Here is a 9314-nt window from a genome sequence, read left to right as displayed (position 1 = left end):
CTTTCTTTCTTTCTTTCTTTCTTTCTTTCTTTCTTTCTGTCCCTTTTGCTTTTATTAGCTACTTATGAACCTGCAGATCCAGTATATACCGAGCTCCACATCCTTGTTCATAGAATTTGTAGTTACATTTCTACTGAATCAGACCTCAAACTTGTATAAAAGAGTTCACTCGCTCCTGTGACTTTATGGTTTCTTTTTGGTTCAAAAGAAAAATGTGAAGACTTATCCAGGACAGCAATCACAGTAGTAAATCCACATTATAGCTAGTTCATCCTTTTTTCTTATAAAGAATCATTTTCTCACAGAAAAGAAAATACTGGTGTATTTCCAGCTTTGATGCACAAATAAATTTGGGTTACACTTCACATTTACTTGTTCAGAAATATTAAATACTGGTACTTGGGCATGTGGTTTTCTTTGACAATAGTAATTCTAGCTTCCTGAGAACTATTTATTACTATTTAATTCTACGGTAAAACTTATAAAGGAGAGGTTTCATGCTTTTCTCTATTAGTTATAAGGGTTAGAGTCAGCAGAAGAAAAGTGAAAAATAAAGAAACCTTTTATTGGTTGCCGATACAACTTCAGCTACTGCCTTTGTCTGACTAAATGTTCACTGTGTTGGAACACAAAGAAACAAAGCAACTTTAATACTTAATGAAGAGATATTAAAATATTTTTATTTCATATCATGCAATATTTACTATCAGAGTTAGTTTAGTTATAGCTTATGATAAGGAATGGTCTTATGCATGCATTACCTTATTCTTATAAACTTGTATGGAAAATAGTTACATCTATATATCAGAAATGTTTGTGGAAGGTATGCTAATCAGTCATGAAGCACAAACAAGGAAGCAAAGCATGCGATGCACACAGCAGGCCTCTCTCAGAGCAATGCCTTGCTTCGATGGAGTAGAGCATTTGCCTCCGCCACAAAATGAGTAAAAATATCCAAGCAAAAACTCATCTTTGTTTTCCTTGCAAATTGTACAATTTATCTCCAGTAACACACACATTCACCATCACCAAAGCTCAGTGGAATAATTATGAGTATTTACTGAATAGACCATGCAAAGCCATATGCTCTTGGTGGAAAAAATATGGAAGAGATACTGAAAACTGGCACAAATAATAAGACTGCAGAGTCAGCCACTTACAGTCAAACAGCATTAGAAAATCATAGATGCAATGAGAGTGTCCTCGGGCTGTAAATAGAATCTAGATTTCCATGAGGCAGAACCAGTTTGATAGGAAAGGATAGGCAGCCCAAAATTTCTGTTAAAAGTCATCGAATTAAAAAAAGTTATTAAAAGGAAGTGTTAATATAAGTTATGGCACATTATACATATCATTGTATCTCCTTTAATCTACAATGCAGAAAATTTTAAAAGAAAGCAGGAGTCTGAGCCTGCACTGAATGAAACTTACTCAATTGAATTAGTGTTGAGAAGTGCTGACATACCACTGCAAGGTAACATGTAAAAAAACAATAATCTATAAAATTTCATTGAATTTTGCAGTTTAAAAAAGTTGACTATATCAGTTCTCATTTGATTCTTTCAATGATTGTTGTTAGACCCTTATCCTCATTTTATGAATGATGAATAGATTCCAAGTGTTTACATGATTTATCTGAGGTTACAAATTAATAAGTGGCAAAACTTGGGCAGGACCCTGACTTATACCCAGATTTGGCAAATGCATGATAGCTGAGATATAAAAAGAAATGAAGACTCAGAATCACAGACCTGTATTCAGTACAAATCAAAACTCTGTGAGGAACCAACATAGAAGGAGATGATTGAGGATATTATATAACATGCAGGAGAGAAAACACAAATTGCCCAAACATAATAATGGGGTTAGTGGCCCAGAGAATCTGATATAATAAAGGGGAACATTCAGAGCCAGAATCAGTACCATTGTTAGGACTCTTATTTTCCATTTTAATTCATTAAAACATTACAATGTTTAATTGCCTTTGATCTTTCTTGATTTTAAACTAATTTCAAGTTCTTTCAGAGTTTTAAATCAAATCATTTTAAAATAAGTTAGAATTTAAGAAACAGTTTCTGAAATATTTATACTATCTTTTATTTATCACTCTAACTTCATTGCAGTTTTCACCATCTCACTTATTTATGATTATCTATCTATTATCTGTCCCTTCAACCATGATGTAAGCACCATAAAACTAATTAATTTGTATTTTTATCTTTTCAGTCACTGTTGTAACTTCACCACTGAGAGGTATTCCTGGTATGAAGTAGGAACTCATTAAATATCCTTTAATTTATTAATAAATACATAATTAGTTGAATTATGATTTCCCCCATCTCTTTCACCAGTTCCTTCTTTTCCTTCTTCAGCTCCTTTACTGTGGAGCTGCTATAATACTTAATTGTTTGGACTTTACTCTCAGGATTTTCTTATTTTTCTTTGCCAATGTTAATTCATGATTAATTCTACTGCATTTTATTTGCATTATCTTTTCCATTCTCACTGCCTACACTTAATCAATGTGCATGCCCCATGATAGCAAATTCCTTCTTTTTTCCCTGACTTAATCTTTCTAATTATTCAATGCAGCCTACAATTCATTACCATATCACTATTCCTAGAACACCATTTTAATCAACTCACTTTGTTTTTTTTTTCAGGAATGGCTATCAGCTCCTGATTTTTATCAGATGGATAACAATTGGAAAAGAGAACATGCCATGCCCTATTTCCCTGCCAACACACAATCTTTAAAACATTAGTTTACTCTCTTGATTTATCAACATAAGGGTATATCATTTTATCAGAACCAGAGAGGTATCAGGGATAGATTCAGAATAAATAGATCCCATTCTTCTCTACCCCCAAGACTCAAAAAGAAATATATTCGACTTTTGGTGACATTATTCACCTTATCAGAACTGGAAATTTCAATTATTCTGTGACCTCATGAAGTTTACATCATTTAGAGGTTATTTTAGTTCTCAAATGAAAGTAGGTGCCAGCAAGTTCAAATCCATGGACTGTCGCACATTTACTGAATAATACATTTGCCTTCAGCTTTCCTGCTTTGTGAAAATTACATTTTTCTGTAGTTCAGCTTTCAACTCTGCTATAACACTCTCAGATCATAAAGGTTCTTATACTATGTTTTGCTCAATAATTCATTTTTGCAATGTCTATTCCCTTGAAACTTGGTCCATCATATGGTATCATAGATCCATATCCAGGGGAAATGGGGCAGCATGCACTGTAAGATAAGTACACAGTGAGTACTTATCTTACTCCCTGAGTAAGAATGAGGCTGGTTCTACCATGAGTAAGGTTGGTTCTACCACTTAATAGCTGTGTGACTTCAGGAATACCTCACCACCCTCAACGTCAATTTTCTCTATCTATAAAACGGGAATGATAATGACATACATATTATAACACAGTTATATCCTTTTTAATTGAGTATTATTCATTGAAATCAGTAGTAATGACTTCTCTAATATCTTTCATATTATACATTTCTTTCCATCATTGTATGATTATTTTTCTATTGAACATCAACAATTTCAGAATATATTATGATCAAAGATCACTTTCTGGCCATAATGGAGCACTTAAAAAATAAAACCATTCAATGAACAAGTTTGAGCATAGACAATAACAAGGACATGGTCTGAACCGTGAAGATAACCATGTTCTCCTAGCTCACTTGAGAGACTTCTCTCATGAGATGATGTTTTTTTTAGCCTCACTCTGTTTCTTCCACCGCCTAGATTAAAAAATAAAGAAATAAAAAAAGGATATATATATAGAGAGAGAAAAAACCCAACCATAGAATTTTTCTTGTTAAGACTGCTCAAACTGCAGGAAAACCACATTTCATTGAACTCTCTCTCAAAACACCTAATATAAACCTAATCCCTATAACAAGTCCCTTCTAAGAAAAAAAAAAAAAAGTCCTCTTGTTTATATGCCCAGGTTCTATGTGGTATGTAGTTATTCTCATTGTAAGAAGTCAAAACCTAACTTGATTACAGGTATGGTTCCGATGATCTTTGTCTGGTGGGCAGCAACTGAAGTTTGAAAAAGAAATATTAGATATCATAGAAAAAGAGGTACTCTTAGTGCTTTTTCTTGCTTAGAAAATTACAAAGGTTTTAGGGAGCTCTGTGCCAAAGACTGGAGACAGAGACCAGTATATATATTTTTTATTATCTCACAGGTCCGATATAAGCAAACTCTGATCCCACTGAACACTAATTTTAACTTGTCAAAAGCTCAGAAGCAAAAATAAAAATTAAAAAAAAAAGGTAAAAACAATGAGTCACTGAAGTAATAATTAGTAAAAATTTATTGTGCACACACCAAAAAGACAGTTTGCAAGCCGAGAGTACTCAAACCAAAACATGGAATGAGGCTAAGAGATATGTTGTTATAAAGCAGCTTATATAGTGTGGAGGCAGTGAATATTTCTTCTTCACAGTGATTGATTACAATACTAGAATCTTCTTAAATTAAAGAGAATTGGTTATTGGTTATGAATTTGAGGCAATACGTTTCACTTACGATTTTCAGAGACAAAAACAAGAAGCGATCCAAGTTAAGTTAGCCTTCCTTGTCTTGCAAAGTGAGTTAAATTAAACTTTGCTTGTATGACTACACTGGTTTTGCCTGCTAAGAGAATTTTCATATCCGATCTCTGTGATTTTAACAAACTCGATCTCTCTACATTGCAGATTCTTAAGTAAAGAATTCTGTGAGGGGGAAATTTAGCACGAATATTTTAAAACAGTGTTATTCTAAGATAAAACAAATTAACAACAACAAAAAGAACACACTACTTTGGAACCAAGCTCTTTTTTTGATGCAAAATCACACAAGGACAATTGAGTCAATAAAAGGGGCAGAATTTTTCAGCTATACTCATTTCCTCTCACATTTAAAACCTTCAAATTGATTCCGTGTCTGCCCTATGAGCGAAGGGCCACTCATACCCTTGAATTTTGAATTCTCTTTATAATTCTAATTTTAGGGAGACCCCAAAATTAGATTAATTATCCCTTAATCATATATGTCAAAAGGAGATGAATGGTCTCAAATCCTCTAAATACAAAACCCCCACAAAACCTTCCTCAAAAAGTCAATGTTATAAAAGCCTTTGCCAGCTAGTCTCTAAGAAATATTCTGAGCTCACCATTCTCTCCTATAGCTTTCCGATCCTTTGAAACCTAACCATATGAGTCATAGTTGTGATGCTAAACCCATTTCTGATACCACCTGAAGCAAGTCAGGTAGTTATAGATTAATAACTAGAGGCAATACTTATTTATATCCTTTGATTTTAAACACTTCATCTGAATAGCCTGAGATAGAAAATCTCAGCAGAAGTATGATAGCTACCCCAAACAAGAACATATGCATAGCATCTTAAAATAGCTTTCTTGCTCCCTAAAATCTCTGACAAGATCACACAGCTGAAAACTAATTCTTATATGTCACTACTGTTTTATACTTAGATGTTACATCAACAGTCTGGAAAATATCTTACACTAACCATTTTCCATTTGAGGGAATGTATGAAAACATAAGGCTCACATCATGATTAGAAAGAAAAAACAAGGAAAATCCAATACCCAGGTGACTCTGAAAAATAAATTTCCATCATCCTAAAAGCCATTTGCCTGAAGATCCTTATGTATCAGAAATTTGACACTATTCTGTGTCCCATTTAAAAATCTTAATTTTTAAGTGATGGGCATATAGCAATAACCTACTGATTGATCAGTTAAGTAACCACATTCTTTTTCTTATGAATTTCAAATATATCTGAATGGGCAATTAATCTAAGAATTTTGGGAAAATCTAAATAAATAATTTTTAAAAATTAAAAATTAATATATATGTTTAACTTCTTTTTTCAATAACATGGAAATGCATATGTATATTGACATACTAGCCATTTTCCTCCGTCAAAAACAAACAAAAAAATCTTCCAGTTAAAAAACCCAAATTAATAAAAAGTATGTACTCATATTTTTTTAATTAACTTCCTTAATGAATAGTAACATGCTGATATAGCAGGAAAGTAAGGAAAATCTTTGGGGACCAAAAAATGGCAAGTGCCAATGCATAGCATTTAATGAAGTTTGAAGTTCACTGTTGCCTTTTATTCATCTGATGCTGGTGGCTTAGAGCAATTTTTATACTTCCAGATTACACTAAAGTTTTCCAGTGGATGTGGGCAAGAACAGCAGTTTTAAGCAAATCAGTTTCCACATTAGCTTCCATGTGTATGTTTTTCTAAAATTCATCTGCTTGAGAATGTTCCTGTGGTCAAAGTTCCCTGCCACTTCTGATTTCCTCTCCTGCCCTTTCCTGATATAATTCTTTCACTTTCCAGAAGAAAAAAAAAATTAAAAGTCATATGTTTACCTACCTGAATTTGATTGCATTACATTTCCCAAAAAGGAAAAGGCAAAAAGGATAAGATCCAAAAAAATGAAAAAGAATAAAAAGATCTAAACAAAATATCCAAAAAGGATAATCTAAAATAATCTTGTCTGACCAGTCTCTATAATCAAAGACCATCCTCAGTTACTTCTTTTGTATGATTTCAAATAAGAGAGGTAAAAATATTTCTATTTTTTCCCTGAGATATCAATTATATATTTGATTCAAAAAAACATATATCAGAAATAATTTAGCTTAAACATTTACTGAGACATATAAGAGGAACTTTCATTGAAATTTGGCAATAGATTATTAGACACTGAAAAATCCTTATGTGTTTTTAATATTTTTGTTTGGGCGCAAGTAGGCTCAGTATCACTCACTAGTCAACTAATTGCTCATCTATTTGTGCATTTATATACTTATTTGTTTTATATTAATCTAGCTGGAATATGTTGAAGATTCCACTGTAAATGACATACTTAACAACAGTCATTAATTCAGTTTTCATAAGTCCTAAATTTATTGGTGGCCCATATACTCTTGCCATTTGTTGTTAATTTCCATTGATCCTTGCTTTATTCTAGCAACAAGTCATAGTCATCTGTGAGTACATGAATTAATTTTTAAAAGACCTATCCATCTCATTAAGTAGTACATTTCCAGTAAAATTTTATTTTTTATGTTTTAATCAATCGTATACTATTAATAATTATATAGTAATTTAATACAAAGAAACTTTTTTTAACATTTAGAGTTTTATAGGAATTGAAAAATCAATTTCAATTTATAAATGTAATTTACCTGAAGAGAATTATAACAGAGAAAGCCATTAAAAAAGTGCATGTATTAAATATAGCATAATAGGATGAATTTCTGTGTAAAAAAATGTCATATAACTATCAATTGGTGAAAGAAGGCACGGGATTGACTGAAAATAATTCAAGGTACTCATGCAGGATTGCTTGGGTCATGAGCTAAGTAGGATTCTTTCTTTTCTAAAAAGGAGAGATTATATTAGAAATGAGTTTCCAATGGATCTAGTGTTTTCCTATCCCTCAGAGGGATCTACAATTTCCCATTGGTCTCAATAATTCCATGGGTGATGAACAGGTGATACTCCAGTTAATTTTTTGTAAAATGCTGTCATTCAAATCCAGACTCGCAAGTGTGTAAGTTATTCATGTGACTCTTCACTGATAAGGTTGTTCTCCCATTTTCCCCATAAGAAGAAAAATGGGAAAGAATGGGAATATAATTCATTCTACATTTCCGGCAGAGCACCCTGTCCTCTCAATGGGACAATGGGAAGAAACACCTCACAGCTTCTCTGTTGCTGACTCTGGTCTTGTTAGCTTCTCCCAAATAAAATGTATTGCTAACCCACACTACAGATTGCAGAATCTTTGCACAACAGTTGAGGCTATACATGAGACCACCTTAGCATAGAAGACAATGTAATATTTATGAATGTTACAATCTAACATTATAGTATACTTTTACAGGAATAATGGTGGGTATTAACTCACTTAAATTTTATTAAACACATTGAAAAGTGTGAAGTAACAGTTTTATTCTGAAATTTCAATATTAAAACAAGAGTGGGTATTTTGTAACCACTTAAAATTTAGATTAAAAAAATTTAGATACTGTAGATTTACAAGTTATCAATATCCCTTTGAGGGCATACAAACAAAAGTAAAATTTGATTAGCAATAATCCAGATATGTAATTTAAATTAATCATGCAAGGCAGGAGGTGTAGACATGGGAGTTTTAAACACCATACAGAAAATCAGAACCATGAAGGATGACATGTTCAGTGAAAAGATGAATCAGAAGTAAACAGGAGTCAAAAAAGAAGACTGTAAGGTAACTTGCCTGACTTAGTATTGTTGCTATGTGTAAAGAGTTTATCTTCTCTTGAATTAATAACCACAGGTTCCCTTTCATGTAGTTTTGGGACTGCAATCATGCTACCAATATAATCCCCAAATCTCCAGGCTGAGTATAATGCTGAAAGTGGTTTCAGGTGTATGGTTCTCTAGGCACTTAGCAGTAGCAAAATGAAACACTAGAGAAGCATACTTTAAAACCAGTTTCAAAGAATTTTCTCTTATAAATCTTTAAGGAAACTGGGCTTTCAATATGAAGAGGCAAAATACCAATATCAGAAGTCAACAGAAACAACTCAAAATGGAATGATTTTGTCAAAATGAAAATATTGGCATTATTAAAACCAAATATAAAATAAATGTTTAATATGATTAAAGAAATAAGGTGAAATTTTGAAAATATTATAAAAACAAGTGACTATAAAAATAAAAATGAATATTTGAAAATTAATGAAATATCACTACTGGATAAGGGTTATATAATTATTGAAATTAAAAACACAAAAGATTAATTAAAGGAAAGATAGGTGCAGCTATATGAAGAGATTTTCCTGAATTCATCACAGAGAGACAAAGATATGGGAAATATGAAAGAGCAATTGGGAATATGAAAGCGTGAAGTTTACATCCTTATAATTGAAGTTTCATAAAGAGGTAAAAGAAGAAGCATACAAAGAGTTAAAACTCAAAAAAGTGACTGTAATGATGTTCCAAAATTGGAAAGAAATATCTATTCTAGATTCAGGAAGCCCAATATTTCTCAAGCAGGAATTTTTTAAAATAATTAAGGAGGAGAAAAAACAAAAAGACATTCTCACTTAAAGATATTACTTTGAAACTGAAGGATACCAAAGGTAGATAAAAGCTGCTAGAAAGAGAAGACAGATAATATACAAAGAAATAACAATTAGAATGCAAAATGAGACCCTAACTTATTAACAGCAAAGTTGATACCAAAAAGTAGAATAAAAGC

General features: G+C 32.1%; 1 pseudogene; it reads right to left on the bottom strand.

Moving 5' to 3' along the window:
* Positions 1-8421, bottom strand: part of LOC102884894 — a 21993-nt pseudogene extending 13572 nt beyond the window's left edge.
* Positions 8422-9314: the final 893 nt, after the last annotated feature.

This window comes from Pteropus alecto, unplaced genomic scaffold, assembly GCF_000325575.1.
Source record: "Pteropus alecto unplaced genomic scaffold, ASM32557v1 scaffold79, whole genome shotgun sequence".
Taxonomy (NCBI): Eukaryota; Metazoa; Chordata; class Mammalia; order Chiroptera; family Pteropodidae; genus Pteropus; species Pteropus alecto.
The sequence above is the reverse complement of the archived record's forward strand: the minus strand, read 5'-3'. Positions and strand labels throughout refer to the sequence as shown.